The following is a 19053-nucleotide window of genomic DNA, read 5'->3' as shown; positions in this document are numbered from 1 at the left end:
TTTAAGACCCTGAAGCCCCTCTTCCAAGTGAGCTGTATCTAGATCAAGAATCAGAGCACTGTCAGGACCCCATAAGCCTCCTCCTGCACCCTTCCAATCGCTATGTCCACCAAATAAACCTTGATTTGGTTCGACTTCCTTCACTCATTAGCTGTGTGACTTTCAGCAGATTTTCTGGTCTATAAAGTGGAGCTAATAATGCTAATTTAACAAGTTTTATTTCTTAAAGAAGAAAATGAAATAACATGTTTAAAACACCTAGCACAAGGCCTGACATGTTAGAGATGTTTCATACATGGGAGTTCCCTTCCCAAGAAGAAGCTTGGAAGGGCCAGACCCCGAGGGGCAGGGGGCACAGAGTCAGGGACGCAGCACTGGCACACCCCTGGGAGAGTCACTTAGCCTTCTTGGGCCTCTGTCTCCTGTCCTGTAAAGCGAAAGCCCTGTAAATGCTAGACGTAACATCACGCCTCTCCAAGGACCTTGCCCGGGCTATGAGGATGAATAAGACGTAGCTTTTGCTCCTTAAGAGCTGAGAATCCAGAACTCTCCAGTTCCCATCAGGTGTGAGTGGGAACCCTGGCTTCTGTGCAACAGTATAAATACATGTGATGCACAAATGGGAGACCAGTGCCACCCTCGCCGGACTGCTCATCATGAGCACCAGAAGGCTTTTAAAGCAAAAGTGTTCCCTCTTCCCCACCCAAATCAGGATCACTAAGGGTTAGGCCCCATAGATGTGTCTGTGTTGCTAAGGCCCCCAAGTGATCTCAGTGCACGTAGTCTGCAGAGACCAAGTGAGAGCTGCTGGTGAAGGAGTCGGACCAAAGTTGTGTTGAGCCAGGACACGTTGCGCGTTAGCCATTACTTGATAGAGTGAATCTCCAAGACCAGTTTGCTACTTCCTCGTTTGCCTCTTCCCCCTCAGATGTGCCCCAAACATACTCTTGTTCATTGAGAACACCCAGTTATTTGAGCTCCAATCAAGCAACCCATTTCTTCTTTCAAACCAGAGTGTGAGTTCTTAATTCCCACTGTGCCCGGGCTATTGGGAATGACGTATCTGTTTTTGAGCAGCACCTGATGAGGAAGTGACAAGCCAGGCTTAGTGCCTTCTCTAAACAAATAGCCTCCCAGCACCGAGAGCAAACTACATTGCCAAGCACAAGCTGCTCACACGGACGAGTCCCTACACCCCTTGTCATAAACGCTAATGGTAAGGAACACCCATCACTGAGGATATCCATAACAGCCTTCCCAAAGAATGGACTTCATCCAATTGCCAGCCCTGATGTGTATCAAAGAAGGAATAATTATTAATAACACTAATAATCGTGATAACAGTAGCCAGCATTTACAAGGCACTGACCATATGCTTAGATACTCCTGGGCACTTGGCAGATGTTGCTTTACTTAATCCCCATCACAAATGGAGTTATTGGTCCCAATTCTTCATCCCTCTTTTTGGCCTCATCCATGCCCTCTGCCATGAGACTACAGTTCTTTTCCCTAGAGACAGAGTGTGTGTTCCCCACCCCACGTTCCTCTGACAAGCCTAGACTCAATCAGTGAAGCTGCCGATATCAGAGCAGCGAAACACGGTTGTGATTTGAAGTCACTGAGTATTAGGATGATTTGTTACACAGCAACAACTGACCAAACCAGTCTCCTAGAGCAGACGTTGGCAAACAAATAAAATAAGTTTTACTGGAACTCAACAACACCCACTCATTTCTGTGTCGTCTCTGGCGGCTTGCAGACTACCCAGCAGAGGCGGGTGTTTGCAACAAGGACCATCTGACCTGCAAAGCCTAAAATATTTACTATCTGCCTTTAGAGAAAGTGTTTGCTCATCTCTGCCCTAGAACTGGGTTTCAAGACTTTAGCGGGCATCAGAAACACCTGGAGGGCTCAGAATTCTGATTGTGGAGGTCCAGAGTGGGGTTCAAGGATCTGCTTTGGTCTCCCGACCCTCCCCACTCATCAGGCTCTCCACCCGCCCCAGACAGGCACCCCGCTCCTTCGCCAGGGCATTTGAACTTGCTGCCTCTCGGCCAAGACCACCCAAGCCCCAGCTATCTGCCCGGACTTCTGCTTTGCTTTGTTCAGACCTCTGCTCACTGTGTCACTGAGCCCAGTCTTCTCTGACCTTCCTTGCTAAAAACAGGTGTCCCCGGCCTCTTTAGTCTTTATCCCTTTACTAGGCACCCCTTCTTTGTATAGCACCCATTATACATGTACATGCATCTTCCCAATTGTCTGTCTCACTACACTGTAAACTCCTTGAGGGCAAAGGATTCTGCTTCAATCCCTGCTGCCTCCTCAGCGCTTAGGACAGAACCTGTCACCTGGCAGGGGCACCAGCAGTTGTTTTGAATGAGTGAGTAAATGGCAGCTGTTATTAAAGTTCCAGTTGACAAATATCTTTTCTTATTCTCCGCTCCCGATTCCCTTTAAAAGGACTCAGCGAAGAGCCCAGAAGAGGCAAAGGAAGCTCTGTCCGCTGGCTGCGCCCTCCAGCCGGACCGCCCAGGCTCCAGCCGTCTGCAGACCCCCAGGCCCGGGGCAGCCCCAACGGGGACTCAGCAGGAGTCCTTGGGGACACAGGCTTCAGGCCTTGCACCACCGGGACACATGTGACTTTCTCCCGGTTGGATTGCTTCTTCACATCGGCCCCTGTGTACTTTGGCTTCAGACGCCTCTGTTTACAAATCTGGGTCGAGGAAGGACAGGAATTCCAACAACATGCGATTCACAGAAGCCAGCCGGTGCCTCCTGTTCTGGCTTTTCCTTGGAAGAAGGCAGTGTGGAGAAAACACAATCATCGCTTGGACTTTGAAGCCACACAGACCCAGTTTGTGTCCAGCTGGGACTCTGGGCAAATCATATAACCTCTGCGAGCCTCCATTATCTCATTTTAAAGGAAGATGATAATGCGTGTTTGTTATTAGAATTGGAACCAACAGGCAAAGTCCCCTAAAAACTTGATAGTATTATTTATATTTCTGGGTGATCCTCCAATATGTCCATTTCAGGCACAGTCCTGGACCCGTCCTCAGTACCATTCTCTCCCTGAGATAGGTGACCGTCATTTTTACGTTCTGTTTCTTCACATACCACGGGACCACCTACTTCTCCCTCTCCCTGGGAGGGTCTCCACAGGAGAACTGGTCATTACCAGCATAGACTTGGGCGTTGTCAGCCTGGGATTTTAACCAGGTCCCCGTCCCATCTCACTCAGTGATCTTGAGCAAGTTACTTCTCTCCGTGTGACTCAGTTTCCCACTCTGCATAATGGGGACCACAGTGGTAGCTGAGGACCAAACAATGCCAGCTGACTACTGTAACGCCCTTTCCCTCCCTCTTCCCCATTGCTGCCTCCAACAGGGGAGCCGGGAAGCGCGTCTCAGGAGTCACCAGCCCACCTTATAGCTAGGGTCGCGCTTAGCTCATTCTGGCCCAACAGACACAAGCAGAAGACTGTCAGTGAATGCTGACAAAGCCTGAGGATTAAATTACAATATCTCCGTGAACAGCCTGGGGAAAGGCCTGACATGGTGCGTAAATACTTGTGGAAAGGGAGAGTCAGAATTCGGCGTGAGTCAGAATTCAGCAAGAGAGAGGAGGTGAGGCCCAAACCCATGAGCGCTGGGCCTGGCCACCCCCGCGCCAGGTCTGCGAACTGTCTCAGAAGAAGTCTGTCCCTGGTGGGGAGCCAATTAAAGGGTCAATACCAGGGATCTGCCATCCCTCGTTGGACTGTGAAGTGCTTATGCATTGGTCTCCACATCAACTGGTTTTATAGAGAGAGCGTTCCAGTCACCATTAAGTGTGAACGATGTCTTTTCATCTCACCCAGCCTCGCGGCCTGCAGACCAGACAGGGCAAAGCTCTGTGGGAAGCCCCAGGACACAGGGCTGCAACCAGCAAGGTCCCCTGGGCTGCCCTGGTGGAGCAAATAACAACCACAGCACCGCTCTGGAGAAAAGTTAACAGCCGCGTCTGCGATCCCCTCAGGTACCCTCTCCCCAGCTGAAGAGCTGTGACACACGGTGTCCAAGCCCTCCAACAGGAAGGAGCTCCTGGTACTGGGGGGGAAGCTAGCGAACACGCTGGGAGCACCGACTCCCCTGCAAGAGTGACTCCCAGATGCCCCACGGGGGTGACTGGTTGCCAGAGAGGGCGTGTCCCGAGGTTGACGCTGAACAGGGGTGGTGCGTGCCCAGCTTGGAGAATTCTCAAATATGTAAAAGGTCATATCATGCTGGGCACTCAGTAGCCCTTTGGAAACATGTTTTAAATACCTTCAGTGTCCGGTTTCCCGCAGGCCGAACCTAGAAAACAACTGTGGGAGTGTTCTTTCCAAAATGCAAAGCGGAGAGTGTCAGTCTCCTGCTCGGAACATTTGGTGGCTCCGCGTTAAAGGTGAAACTGAAGCCTCGCCTGGGAGATGCGCCTGCTGTTTACCTCTTTTTCATTTCTCTTTCTAGGCTGGCTATCCCCGCTGACGCACGGGGACTCTCATCCCTGCTTGTCTCTGTACAGAATTCCATTCACTCGATGATTCACTCATTCACTGCACATATTAAGCACCTACTGCCTCTCTATGCGTCAGCTACTAAGATACAAGAGTGAGCAAGAGTGACTTTGTGTTCCCCAAAACCACAGCATTGAACTCAGGAGCCTTCCACCTGGCAACACATCAGAATCACCCACAGGGCTTCTTCAAAGCACAGAGGTTTGGACTTCCTCCCGATATCCCGGGATGGGAAGAGAGGGGGGAGATTCAGGGAGTGACAAGGTGACAAAGGGAGTGGGGTAGCTAGACTCCAATCCCTCCTGTTACCTTCCTGGGGATCGTTAGGATGAGTGGGGGAAGAGCAGAGTTTTGGAGTCGAAAAGACTGGTTCAAAATCCAAGCATCCATATATTCTGAGTTTCTGGAACATTCGAGCCTTACATCTGCTGCCTAGCAAAAGTCCTAATAATCTCTCCCTTTTACTCTCAAAAGTACCCTGATTTGGATGATGAATTATATGGCCACTTGCTTCTAACCTCCGCTTTCCCCTTTCCTACCGTGAGAACCTGGAGATTGTTGAAGCTCCCTGCGCGTTGGCTTCATGGTCTAGAGCACAGCATGATGTTAGAAAGTGGAAGAAGTAAAAGATCACGGCCGCCAAGCGCTTCGGAGAGTGGGTACCTAATTCACAGAAGCTGTTATTATTCTTGGCCTTGCAGGAAGTAGCCCTCATTTGTTCTGAGTTGCTCCTGGCAAATGAAATGACACCATAAGGATGAGACCACATTCAGATGAAAAAATAGAGCATCTGTATCTGTGGAGGAAGTGGTCCTGAGTCACCAGGACGTGGCTTCGGTGGTTGCTGGCCAGGAGGACAAACCTATCTTGAGTCTCTGTCACAACATTTAAGCTGCAGCGCAACCTTCTAGAAAGCAGGGCTTTCCTACCCTCCTCATTGGTTGAAGTTTCTCATAGAGTTGGGTCAAATGTCTCTGAGGGGCCACGTGGAGGGCAGAGGGAAGAGAGAGACTGACACATTCTCTGTCCGGGTGACCAGCCACTTGTGACTCATCACATGGGGAGAAGGAGCGGTGATTCTGCTGGTGACTCACTCATGCCCACCAGGAAGCCCCCTCTTTAGGTCCTCTTTCTGGGCTCTTCAATTTGCATTTGGTGCCAAAGGGAACCTAGAGGAGAGGGAGACAGAAAGATCTGCCGACTGGATGGAGTGTGGTTTGACCCAGTGGCAGTGACAGGCAGGGACAGAGAGGAAGAAATGCTAGCACACCTGGCTCCCTGGATAGAAACTTACCAACAACCAGCAGAGAGAATTTTAATGCCTAATGGTGAATATTTATAATATTTCAGAGATCTTTGAGGGTTGAGCATTTCCCACGGACAAAGGAAAGACCTAGAGCTTTAAAGAAATCAGAAATCTCCTTGGATGAAAGTGCATGAAGGAATAGCCAGATGAATGGATTGCTTAAAAGTCTAAGGTATATTCATCTGAAGATAAAATCATTCAACATAGAGAAGGGGTGTAGAGTCTAGAATAAATAGACCAAGACCGGAATTATCCAGACCTGTTCTAGAAAGATGGGCACAGAGGCTGGTAGGTATTTGAGTCTCTAGAATCACTCCAAGTTCTCAGGTGAGTGATTAGTTTTCCCAAATTGCAGTGGACAAAATAAGTGTGGCGTATGCCCAGAAAGAACTCTTACTTTGGCAGATATGCATTCATTCATACCGCTGGTACATACAACTGATTATATTACACGTGTATTTCTTTGAACACAGGTAAAAATATACAAATTTCTTTCTTTCTTCAGACATGCCAAGCCTAAGAGCCCAGACAGTTCTCTCTGCCTGAAGAGTTCTCCAGCCACACACCACCTGCCCCGCTCCTCCCTGCAGGTCTCAGTCTAATGCTATCTTCACAGAGAGTGGCCTTCCCTGGCCACCATGTCAAACATGAGTATCCCTGGTCATTCTCTCTCCAGTCTTCTGCCTTCTACTTATGAAGCACTTCCAGGATCTTGTCCATATCTTGGTGTACTTTTTATTACATGTCTCTGTCCTCCAGAATATAAGCAACAGGAGAGCAGGCACTCTGTCTTATGCTTGCCGCCTTCTCTAGTGTCTTGATCATTGCTTGGCACGTCATAGGTGTCTAATACATATTTGTTGAATGAAGACCTATTGAAATGAATTATGACCTTAATAATAACATTCTGGGGGGGTCTGGGGGGCTCAGTCAGTTGAGTATCTGGCTCTTGATTTTGGCTCAGGTCATGATCTCATGGTTTGTGGTACTGAGCCCCACATCAGGCAGATCTTTACTGAGAGTATGGAGCCTGCTTGGGATTCTCGCTCTATTCTCTCTCTGCCCCTCCGCTGTTCATGTGCGCTTTCTCTCTCTCTCTCTCTCTCTCTCTCTCTCTCTCTCTCAAAATAAATAAACTTTAGGAGTAAAACCCCTATTAAAAACAAGCAGTGACATTCTTGCATAGGAGAAATACGTATGAGCTGTGGCTAGGGCATGGTGAACTGTGTGTCACCCTGGGTATGGCCACAAGAGGAGATAAAATGTTTGGTGATAATTACACCCCTCTCCCCTCCAGCTGAGCCACAGACCTGGGAGTTAGGTAGGGATGGACTATATGCATTATGGTGATAAATACGGGTTAGAAAACATGGCTTAGAACTGAGTCTAAAATATGCTTCCTGTTCCTTCTTCTTCCAAGGGGCTTACTCACTGCATTGCAGCCATGAAACTTCAGGCCTTCCTTCTGTCTTCCCTCGCTCTCTTCCTCACCCCTCCTATCCCTCTTTTACCCTGACTCAGGATAAGGTCTGCTCCAGTGGCCTGACTTATAGCAAAGGTATGAGCTGAGAGAACATGTGTGACTCTAGAAAGAACTGGGTGCCTGAGTGGCTCAGTTGGTCAAGCGTCTGACTCTTAGGTTTGGCTTGGGTTGTGGTCTCAAGGTTCATGAGTTCAAGCCTCACATCGAGCTCTGCTCTGACAGTGCAGAGCCTGCTTGGGATTCTCTCTCTCTCTGTCTCTCCTCTCTCCCTGCCCATCCCCTACTCTCTCTCTCCCTCAAAATAAATAAATAAACTTTAAAAAAAAGAGACAGAGAGAGATTAAATAGCATGTCAGTGCCAGGTAGAGGCCCTGGTCCCAGCCTCACCGGTCAGAAAAGCCATTCTTTCATGGGAAGGAGTTAGGGAAGAAGCTTCCTCTCCAGTTCTTCTGAGACTGTGGAAATTTCTGTGTGGAGGTAGGCTAGTGCAGGAACAGTTGGAAAAGAGAATGGTTCTCCATACAGTCAAGGTCACACATACATCTGTGTGAAAGGAAAGTCAAAGACCACTGTGAACAACCATGAACTCCTGGTCATAAATTACATCTTGGATACCATGGGCCCTAATATATATCTCTGTGCCTGGCCAACAGTAGCGGTCAGTAAGTGTTGTGCTCAACAATGTGTGCTGAAAGAATGGAAGACCATGCGAGTGGTTAAATGAACTAGTGATTGAGTAAAATATGTATTATACATTAGCCTCTTATGAATCTTGCTCATATGCCTAATTTTAAATGCTGATCACCTTAGAATATATACAAAAAAATTATTTTACAAATATGTAAGGTTAAGAACCAGAACCTGGACCCATAGTGACCCCCACTAACTTCTGGTCACCTTGTAAACCCTCTTGGAACATCTTTTAGCTCCAAGGAGGCTCAATTACTTCGAGTAGGTGGTCCACATCATCTGTGGTCAATCAATACGTCATCTGTCTGTCTTCCGCCTCTTGAGCAGGGTATCTTAACTTCAGTCCATGGACTCTTTACAAGGATCAGAAGACAGATTGCTGGGAGTCTGTGTATTTGGATGCAGCAAAAAATGCACTTACTTTCCCTCACCTCTAACTGAAATTCAGCATCTTTATCCCCTGTGAATGTAGGCAACAAGCCCCAATATTAATAAGATCTGTGATTTTTATCACCAGCAAGAATCACAGATAATTTCATATCATGTGTCAGCCTTTGCAGGTACTTATGTCTACCTCAAAGTTACATTAGTTATTGGACCTCTTAGATCTTACTTAATGCCTTCATCAATAAGCACTTGCAATACCTGTGTACGCATGCCCCTAGAGGATCCTTACTGACCACACCTCCTGGTATTCATACCCTGGATAATCCCCTCCTGTGAATGGGGCTGAACCTAGTGACCCGCTTCTAATGAATAGAGTATGGCAAGAGTGAAGGATATCACATACAAGATGAGACTATGAAGATAGTGACTTCTGTCTCGCTTGTGTTCCCTCTCACTTACTCTGATGAAGCCAGTTGCCATGTGTGAGCTGCTCTATGGAGATGAATTAAGGGTAGCCCCTGGCCAACAAACAGTGAGGAACTAAGGTCCTCAGTTCAACCTCCCATGAAAAACAAAATCCTGCCAACAACTGTGTGAGTGAGCTTAGAAAGCAGTTTCAATCCCAGACAATCTTAAGAGACTGCAACCCTGGCCAACACCCACACTGCAGCCTCAGGAGAGACCCTGAGCCAGAAAACCCAAGCTAAGCCATGCTCAGATCCCTGACCCACAGAAGCTGTGAGATAATAGATGTTGCTGTTTTAATATGTTAACTTCATTGCTCAGCAACAGATAATGAATACAGTGAGATAGATAGATGATAAATAGATAGATAGATAGATAGATAGATAGATAGACAATGGATGGGTGGATGGATGGATGGATGGATAGATACATAGATAATGGATGGATGGATAGATAGATAGATAGATAATGGATAGACAGATAGATAGATAATGGATGGATGGATGGATGGATGGATGGATAGATAGATAATGAATGGATAGATAGATAGATAGATAATGGATGGATGGATGGATGGATGGATGGACAGATAGATAATGAATGGATAGATAGATAGATAGATCTCCTGACTGGTAACTGCATCTCAATATAACTAGTTTCCTTGGAGGAGTGGTCTTGGGCTTCACTAGTTTGACGAGGTCATCCATGCCACCCAGAGGTTAAGAGCCCCTGCCCCAGACTCTATTTTCGAGAAGACACTTATTCTGGAAGGGGCATTAGGGGGTAGTGTACATCTGAAGCCACATCCTCTGGAGGTAGTGAAGGGAAGGAATAAGGAGAACCAGGGAGTAGGGTCTGATTCAGCTAATGGGCTGTCACAAAGTTGAAGCATTTTCATCAAGATTTTCATCAAGACAACAAGAGACACCAAAGGGAGATAAGATAGCTGAGAACCCAGGTGGCAAGTCTGGGCCCAGAGTAGGAAGGGTAACAGAGCAGAGGATGAATGGAAAAGCCAGGGATGAAACCAGGAATGTCAGACATGGGGAGAGGAGAGTTGGCCTGGCTACATAATGCAGAAGTCCCTCCCGAATGCATGTTGGGTCTTCGGTGCTTTGTCCTGATGTTTTTAAAAGGCAAGATTAGTACAGAAAATATAATTCCATCTCCCATTCAGGGTAGGAATCTCATGCTGTGTGATGGGCATTTAGGCACCACTTCTCTGCCTTCTCATCTAGATGGTAAGCTCCTCGAAGGCAGAGCCCTACGTGTCCTTGTTTCTTTGGTACCCTGGACATGGAAGGCAACATACGCTTTCATAAATCAAATACCTGCTAAATGATAGTGCTGCACCTGGGAACAGAAGATGAGTTAGGCTCAGTTTCTGCCTCAAGTCGTTCATGGTCTAAAGAGGGAACCAGAAGGGTACCTGGGTGGCTCAGTCCATGAAGCAACCAGCTCTTGATTTCAGCTCAGGTCCTAATCTCATGGTAGTGAAATGGAGGCCTGCACTGGGCTGGAGCCTGCTTGGGATTCTCTCGCTCCTTCTCTTTCTGTCCCTCCCCTACTCTCATGCATTCTCTCTCTCTCTCTCTCTCTCTCTCTCTCTCTCTCTCTCTCTCCTCTCTTCCTCATAATAAATGAATGAATGAATGAATGAATGAATGAATGAACAAACAAACAAGGAACCAGATAAAGATGGATAGTGGCTTTAGGAAGCCCTAATTCAAATATGAGCTGTGTTTCTTAACTGAGCTTCTTAGTTTGATGGTTCTTCGAGCCTTGACTTTACATCTATTAAGGGAAGGCTGTAACACTCATTTCCCTGGGTTTTGAAATTTTAAATCAGATGATATGTTTAGAGAACACTACTCAAGGCAAGACATACCCTGGGTATTTCTACCTCACCTTTTATTCTGGTGCTGCTTCCAGCCTTGGGTCTCAAGGCCCCAAGGGTTTATGTGAGATCTAAGTCCTATGTGAACACTGTGGCCATGTGCCATGCTCCAAGGGCTCTCAGAGGCAGAGACCATGTGGATCTCCTTTTCTCAACCCCAGCAAACAGAAAATCACTGCCTCAGAGTAGGGGCTGTTCAGCACATGCTGATAAATGCTTAAGATGATACATGACAAATCCTAGAAAATCCTCTAAGATTGAGCACAACAGCACTCTGCAAGAAGGATCACCATGAGCTAGAGGAGTGGGACTTTGGCTCTGCTTTTAAAAAGTGTAGAGGGCTCGGGTGACTGGACAGGAACTGGTGGTAGAGAAAGGAAGATCCAGAAGGCTGTGCACAAGCTTTACAACAGTGCTCACCTCTGGGCAGGAAGGAGAGATATACGATGGGGAGGGACACCAAGGGAACTTTAATGACCTCTGCCAACTTTCCTTTTTAAAAAACCAAAAGATCATGATCAATGATGGCAAAATGTCAACATGTGTTAAATTGAAGTGGTAGGCACAAAGTCCCCATGCTTCTTGCTGTGTTAGAAATATTGTGTGATAAGAAAGGAAGGAGAAGCATTTCAGATGGGAAGAATGACATGGGCAGATGCAGAGAGGTTAGGAGATTGTGGCAAGTACAGACCAGCGAAGTCCTGAGGTGGAAGATGTGTCTGCAGACCCTACAAGCAGAGTGTCTCCAATGAGGGGGCAGGGAGCAAGTTGGAACTGTCCTTAGTCCTGAACCAAAACCCCACCCTTGGTCACTGCCATTTCTGATTATCCTAGAACACTGGGAGTTCTGCCTAATTCCCCAAGTGCTCGTTGGTTTCCTTGGTATTCTCTAACTTAAAGCCTTTAAGTCCAATTTTACCCAGCTGCTTCTGCAAAAAAAGAGCAGAACATGGGTATTTCTCAGCCTAATAATATCTACTACTGATCAAGCTCTTATGGGTGGCCGTTTTTATACATTGCTTCATAGTGTTATAATTATCCCCATTTTATAGATGAAGAGACAGATACAGAACGATTGAGGTCACATAGCCCATAAATGGCAGAGTTGAGATTAAAGCAGGTCACATCAGTACATAGCCCAGGAAGTAGCTAATCATTCCCTGGCATATGTAAATAAGGCCTTAACTCAGAAGAAAGTATCCCCACGAAGTCATTGTCTCAAGACTTCCTATATTTCTTTTCATATACAAAAGCAGGATTGTAGATTCCAAAAAAAGAATGTGAGTGAAAGTATCTTATAAACTACCAAGTCCTATACAAATGTTGATAGCTCTCTCTAGGTTTATTATTGATAATAATGATGATAATGAGGAAAACAAGCCTTCTGCAGGCGTTAACAACATAAACCATACTCTACTTCCATTGTTCATGGAGGTAAGCCAAGGGGGAGGGGGAATATATACAGATTATGTATATATATATATATATGTGTGTGTGTGTGTGTGTGTGTGTGTGTGTATACACACACACACACACACACATATACAGATGGAGAGAGAAAGAGAGAGAAAGAAAGTCCCAAGATGGAGTGGGACAGACCTGGATATATGACCCCATCTCAATACGTACTAGCGATGTGAGTGTGGAAAGGTGATTCTGTAGCTCCCCACCCTGTTTCCCAGCTGAGAAGCGGATGTGTCAATAATAGTACCTACTTCCCAGAGTAATCAGTGACGACGAGAGATAATGTACGACAAGTCAGCCTAGGACAATTATGATAACTCTGATGATGGTGCCAGCGGCTATTATTTTGATTTTGATTGCTTGCTGCCTTGTGCCAGGCACTGTTAGGCACTTTACGCACGTTAGCTTCAATCTTCGTTTTGACCCTAGGAAGTTTCTATTATGATCTCCATTTTAAAGATGAGGAGATTGAGGTTCGATGAGCCCTTAATAACTGTCAGCTCAATCTGATCGAATTTGACTCATCCATAACCAGATGGCATTTGAGAGGCTGGATGGCAGGTAGGAGGTGGCTCCACTCTTTAATTTTTCTAAAGCAGAGACAGGTACTCCTATTAGCAGGTCTCACTCAGAGCTGGTGCCTGGAGAGAGAAAACCTCACAGGCAGACACACAATTCATCAAAATTCCAAATTCTAAGTCTGGTGGAATCCAGTCTGGCTCCCCAGACGCTTGGAGGGGCAGTGGCCACCGGCTCTCCTTTCTCCTAGGGTCTGGAGCTAAGGAAAACCTGGCCTCCAAGCAGGAAAGAGCCAGTGCAAGGGAGCTAGGCTCCCTCCTCTCTGCTTGGTGAGCAGGAGAGGAGATAGGAGGGAATTGTGCCAAGGTCACTGTGTTCCGGGTCAGTGTGTTCCAGCTTTGAAGTCAGAGAGCCGCCGGTGTCCAGGCAAGAAAAATGCTTCAGGGCGCTCCACCTGCCAGGCCGCTGACAAGTTCCAGCTGGGCCTCAGCCTCCAAGCAGCTGTATGGTCCCAGGAGGCCACGCTCACCAGGGACTGCCTTTCCAGCCCCAGAAGCATTGTTAGGAACCTGTGACTACAGAGACAGCCAAGCCATGGAGCACCCAATAGCCTCACTGATGTGCCCAGGTATCTTGCTCCCGGAGCCTCTGAAAGCCAGCCATGCCTGCCTCCATCACCAAATCCCATGGGGAGAAGAATTCTCCACACATTCCCTAGCTCTCTCTTCCTTCTGTCACTTTACTTATAACTCTTCTCTAATTCATTCAGTCCCGGACCCCCCAGAAAAGGCATTCAGAGATGGAGTCTGGGGAGAGCACTGAAGTGTTGGAACAGCAATGCCACAACCCACATGCTTAGTGCTTCCTTCTGCCCCTGAGCCCAGCCACCCAGAGCGGGCCAGCAGGCTCAGATGTGGGCACGCTGGGGATTGCCACCTCCTGCACTTAGGGCAAGCCCCAGTTTGCTGTTCTCACAAGGGGCCAGGGCTAAAGACCTAATGAAAATGTGGTTCCCCTTAGAAAAGCAGGAGGGAAAAGTACTATTCAAAGCACTAAGATACAGGGGCGCCTGGGTGACTCGGTCGGTTGAGCGTCCGACTTCGGCTCAGGTCATGATCTCACGGTCCGTGAGTTCGAGCCCTGCGTCGGGCTCTGGGCTGATGGCTCAGAGCCTGGAGCCTGCTTCTGATTCTGTGTCTCCCTCTCTCTCTGCCCCTCCCCTGTTCATGCTCTGTCTCTCTCTGTCTCAAAAATAAATAAATGTTAAAAAAAAAATTCAAAGCACTGAGATACAAAGCTTTTTCCTTTCTTCCACAGCCTTACTCTTGACTTGTCATGATGTCTTTTATTTGCTATTTAATGTCATTCTAAAGAAAGCATAATTAAAATTGTAAACTACTGGCATGAAGTTTACCCTCCATCTTTATGTTGTACTTTATGTTAAATGCAGATACGAGAGCATTTGACCCTCGTGCGGAATCACCAATATTACACGATTTACATTTTGTAGTTCGTGCATGTATACATATCTCATTCTCACCAGAACAGTGGAAATACTGCACAAACCAACTCAATTATTTTTATTGCACCTTCTCAACATACATGCATACAACATACAGTCAATGGCAGTGGCAGCTTCCATAGCACACATAGTTGATACTGACTTTGAATCTTGCCAACTCCCATGCATCATGGGCCCCCCAGAACTCTGTCCTCACGGGGCATGGCAAAAACTATATATGTGACCGGGGTGGCAATGAACAACAGATGCAGTGTTGTGCCTATCTCCTCTGATCACTTACGTGTTCTATTGCCCCATCGGACTTCACTGACAAAACTCAAGTTCAAATATAAGCTTATTCAGAATTCCAAAGTGGTAGCAGCAGAGTGTTACAGCAAGCGTGGGGCTCTTCTGAGCATGGGGACCTATATGACTTTCCTTACTGCACATACATGAAGCCACCCCTTTAGAAGGATGCTCTGGGCAGTAATCCTGAGTATAAGCACTTAATGTGGCCAACTGTTCTGCCTGTCATAGAAGATGTAACCTTTCCTGGGTGTAATGTTATCTTCCTAGAGGCTTTCACCTTGTGGCTTTGCAGATCAAGTTGGGGTGATGTGTATAGACATGAAAACCAAGGTAGAGGTCTCATAGAAGAGCCTACGCTGGTACCGGCTTAGGTAGTGGGTGGAGCCAGATTGAAAGCACTGCTTCAGCACTGAGTAGCTTAGTAATGTTTGGCAAGTGACTTAGCCTTCTGAAGTCTCAGTTTGTTATGTTGTAAAACAGGGGTAATGGCTACCATGTCTCAGAGGAACTGCTAGACGTCAAGATGACTCAGGCAAAGTCCCTGTGCCCGAGATACACAAAATTAATGAGCACTATTGTATTGGTTTTGTTAAAACATTTCAGGTCTCTAAACTTCAGATATCCTGGTTGCTCTTTCTACCCCTAGATACTCCCCAAACCCCTTGTTGCCTGCAGACACACATCTGACAGAGGAGGCAGATAATGCGTTGTGAAGGCAGGTGAGTGGTTCAGTGGGCTTCCAACTCAAGCGGACATGGGCTCCAATCCCATCCCCATTTACTGCTTGGCCCTGAGCACATGACTTCACCTCTTAGGGTCTCAGTTTATCTCGTGGATAACTGTAGGCGGGGAATGACCCTAGGACCTGCTACGTGGAACCACTGTGGGGATTACATGGGCTCTAGGCAACACTTAGACTGCTTGGCACAGAACAATGCTCAGCAATTTATTCCATGCTTCAGTTACCCGTCTGCAAAAAGAAGATGCTGGGAGTCCGCACCGCACGAGGTTGTTGTCTGGAACAAATGAGAATGTCCACGTAAAGTCATCAATACAGGGGCTGACACAAAGTTAGGGCATAATGACTGTGAAATGTTAGCAATGATAATAACTGGTAGTTATCACGTTATGGATGCCAGCAGATAACCACCACAATTCTCTCTCCTTCCCCTCCCCTGCGCTGGGAGTTCCCACCAGTGCCCAAGAGCACCTGCTAGTTCAGTGTCCAGGGTTAGCTTTTGCTGGTATTGCTTCGGCCCCCTTCCCCAGCAGAGACTACAGTTTACTCAAGGACTGAGCATAGTTTTGTTTTTGAAGAAGGAAACCACAAGCAAGGGCCAAAGCACAACCTTCTTCAAAACAGGACAGGGCCCCAGACAAGGCCATGGCCCTGACTTTTAGGAACGGGGAGGAGGTGTACTTTCTAGTAACCTCTTGGTGGAAGATAATAGCTACACCTCCCACCCTGCAGTTGGGAGTCAAGGTCTCCTTGTCCTCTAGTCTAGCACAAGGGGTCATGTGCTTCCTTGTTACTAGCTGTGAGATTATCTTGCTTCAAACAATCTCAGAACATCAGCCTTTGTCCCTGAGCTCCTTCACCCTTTCTTCTGTAACAAGGAGCCATTCCCCATGAACATTGAGTACATTATCCAGGCCACAAGGCAGCCATTAATTTGTGGAGCTTTCAGAGGAACCTCTCGTTTACCGCAACCCAACCCAGGGGCACCTTGGTTCGCTCAGTTTTGCATTCAACAAAAATTTCTTGAGCACTTACTATATGCCAACCATAGTGCTAGACACACAGAAACAGACCTGTTGAGTTAGATACAATCTCTTTTCTGTGTGTAAGCCAAACTATAAATAGAAGACGTCAATATAACGTGTTAAATGCAGTGAGAAAGGATAAAAGGGAGGACCATGGAAACCCAGAAGAATAGAACCCCTAGGTAGGGGTTCAGCTTAAGCTGCAGAAGGTGACACTTGATCTAATCAAGAAAGGAAATGGCTGTTTTTCCCCTTTTGCCTTGCAAAGTCATTCATCTTATACACAGGGCAGAGGCAACCCTTTCCCCCAAGCCACTCATGTTCTCTGATGGCCACCTGTGCCCTCCCATCTCAGCTCTCAACACACAGTTCTATAAGCGCTCATTCCATTATCTGACCACCGGATGGGACTGTAAGCTCCGTGAAGGGAGCAACCAGGCCAATCAGGTTCTCTGTCACAGCCATAGCCCTAAACACAGAGCCCAGCATATGGTAGGCACACAATCAGCATTCATCACACTGAATGGCACATCTTTTGAGGACCGAATATCGTGAAGGCCCTAGGCTGGTTAATGATGATACAAGTTCAACAAATATGCCTAAATGAGTAATTAACAATCGAAGTTGACAAATGTAACTATCAAATGAATGATACAGACTGAAGAAGTTAGGAAGAATGGCACATTCAATTCAGCCCAATGAGATCCAATCCAACAAACATTAACTGTGTCTTCTATGTGAGAGTCACATTCTATGAACCAGAAAGCGTATGAAAATACATCAGAAGAAGGAAGCCCTTAACACACAACATGTTAACTTAGAGGAGAGCACACAAGTGCACAAAATAAAGATCTACAGAAATCAGAGGCCATGAAGAGTCAAGGGCAACAGCCTCAGAAAAGATTTTAGGAGAGCTTCAGAATGCATCTTGAAAAAAAGCATTTTTTTTTTCTGTATGGGTTCAGATTGAGTTGGGGGACAAAATCATTCCAGGAAGAGAAAACATCAGAGGCAAGTAAGAAGATAGAACGTGCGTGGTACATTTTGGAAAGTCCTGCTTGAAAGTAATCCACAGCCAGTGCTCAGGAGGAGAAAGAGCCTGCCTTCAGGAACCAATGACCCAACGATCTCTCCCAGAGCCTCCTACATCCACAGCCCTGTAGCTCCAGGATCCGAGGCATCTGTGGAGCGGACGCAGGCTGCTCTTGGCTGCCCAATACCTCTGCTTCCTTTGAGGGACATGCGCCCCCATTCTGAATGGTTCTGTTAGGACTTCAGTCAGTGTAGCCCACCCCCACCCCCAGCCGCAAAGGCGGATACAGAAAGCTTGATCATAAAGACCAATCCTCCGAGATAACAATTGGCTCAGTGGCAGACATGTGACTCAAGGAGGGCCATTAATGTCTTTTCCTGGATTGATACACAGACATTGGGAAAGAGAAGTACCTTTTTAGCTGATGTTGCTAAATCGGGAGAAAATAAATTGGAAATATTTGCGGCCATCCTCCCTGCCCCATAGACACAGCCTGCCAGTATCATGAAGCTAACTTACAGAGGAAGCTGAGCTGAAGGATGGAGACAGGGCCTGATAACAGGCTTTAACAGATGGCTGGGTTCTTGAACTTGGATGGGTGAAAGAATGATGGATCCATTAGCAGAAATGCAGACGTCAGGAGGATGAGCTGATTCTCAGAGAGAGAGACGATACCACCCCAAATCAAATCTCAGAGCCAGAAGAGATTATCAAGAGATTTGGTGCAAGGAGTCACCTGATGCTTGCTTTGTTTGTTTGTTTTTTTGCTGTTTTCCCCATAGTAAGTTTCACCCTGCTGGTTTCTTTCAGTCGACAGCGTTGATTCAACATTTGACCAGCTTGATGAACAAAGCATTAAAGGGCCCTCTTTTTGAGGATCCTTCCATTCAGTCGAGGGGAAAGGAAACAAATGAATATATAACAGAGTGTCAGGTTTTCAATGCAGACTGTTATGAAAACAAAATGAAGCAGGGTCTCACAATGGCTTTGGGTATGCTGCATTAGATTAGGCAGTGAGGGAAGGGCTCTTGAAGGAGAGCATACGCAAGCAGAGCCTGAATGACGGGAGAAGTAGTCACTTAACTACCTAGACAAAAAGAGGAAGGCCATTCCAAGTAAAAGTCCCTGAGGCAGGCAAGTGTCAATATGGCCACAGGACACCCACGAAGCTAGATGTGTGCAGAGACAGGAGGGTGTGGGAGACACTTGCAGGAGAGGAGGTCGTGGTAGTCAGTGGACAGAGCACGCAGGGCTTGGCAAACCATGGTGAGTATGACTCAAAGGCATTGGAGGATTTTCTGTAGGCGAGGCTCATGTAAAGAATACCTAGGAGAGAACTTAACCCAGATTCCTTTCATTAGAGTTGGACTGGACTTGAATGTGGAGAAAGACAGATAAGTGGGCAGGAAAATCAAAAGCAGTTCCAGGCAGGGGAGCCATACAGAGCTGGAAGCAGCAATGGAAATGCAGCTGAGACGTTTGGAGGAGAGTGAGGGGCAAATATGGATGAATGCAGTGGAAATTTTAAGTAAAACCCAGTGGACCAGAAACCGGAAGAGGGAGGATGGAATCCTACTTTGGTAGACTTGGAAGGTCAGGCTGAGGGAATGACCCCTTATCAGGTGGGCAATGGAGGAACCATTAAAGCCTCCTGCAAAGGGAGGGAGTCCTCACTCTCGGCCTCAGCAGATGAAAATC

General features: G+C 46.9%; 1 long non-coding RNA gene across 3 annotated transcripts in view; it reads right to left on the bottom strand.

Moving 5' to 3' along the window:
- Positions 1-19053, bottom strand: part of LOC122210752 — a 74461-nt gene that overhangs the window by 42398 nt on the left and 13010 nt on the right. The gene's annotated exons all lie outside the window — the stretch shown is intronic.

Source organism: Panthera leo, chromosome F2 (assembly GCF_018350215.1).
Source record: "Panthera leo isolate Ple1 chromosome F2, P.leo_Ple1_pat1.1, whole genome shotgun sequence".
In the NCBI taxonomy this organism is placed as follows: Eukaryota; Metazoa; Chordata; class Mammalia; order Carnivora; family Felidae; genus Panthera; species Panthera leo.
The sequence above is the reverse complement of the archived record's forward strand: the minus strand, read 5'-3'. Positions and strand labels throughout refer to the sequence as shown.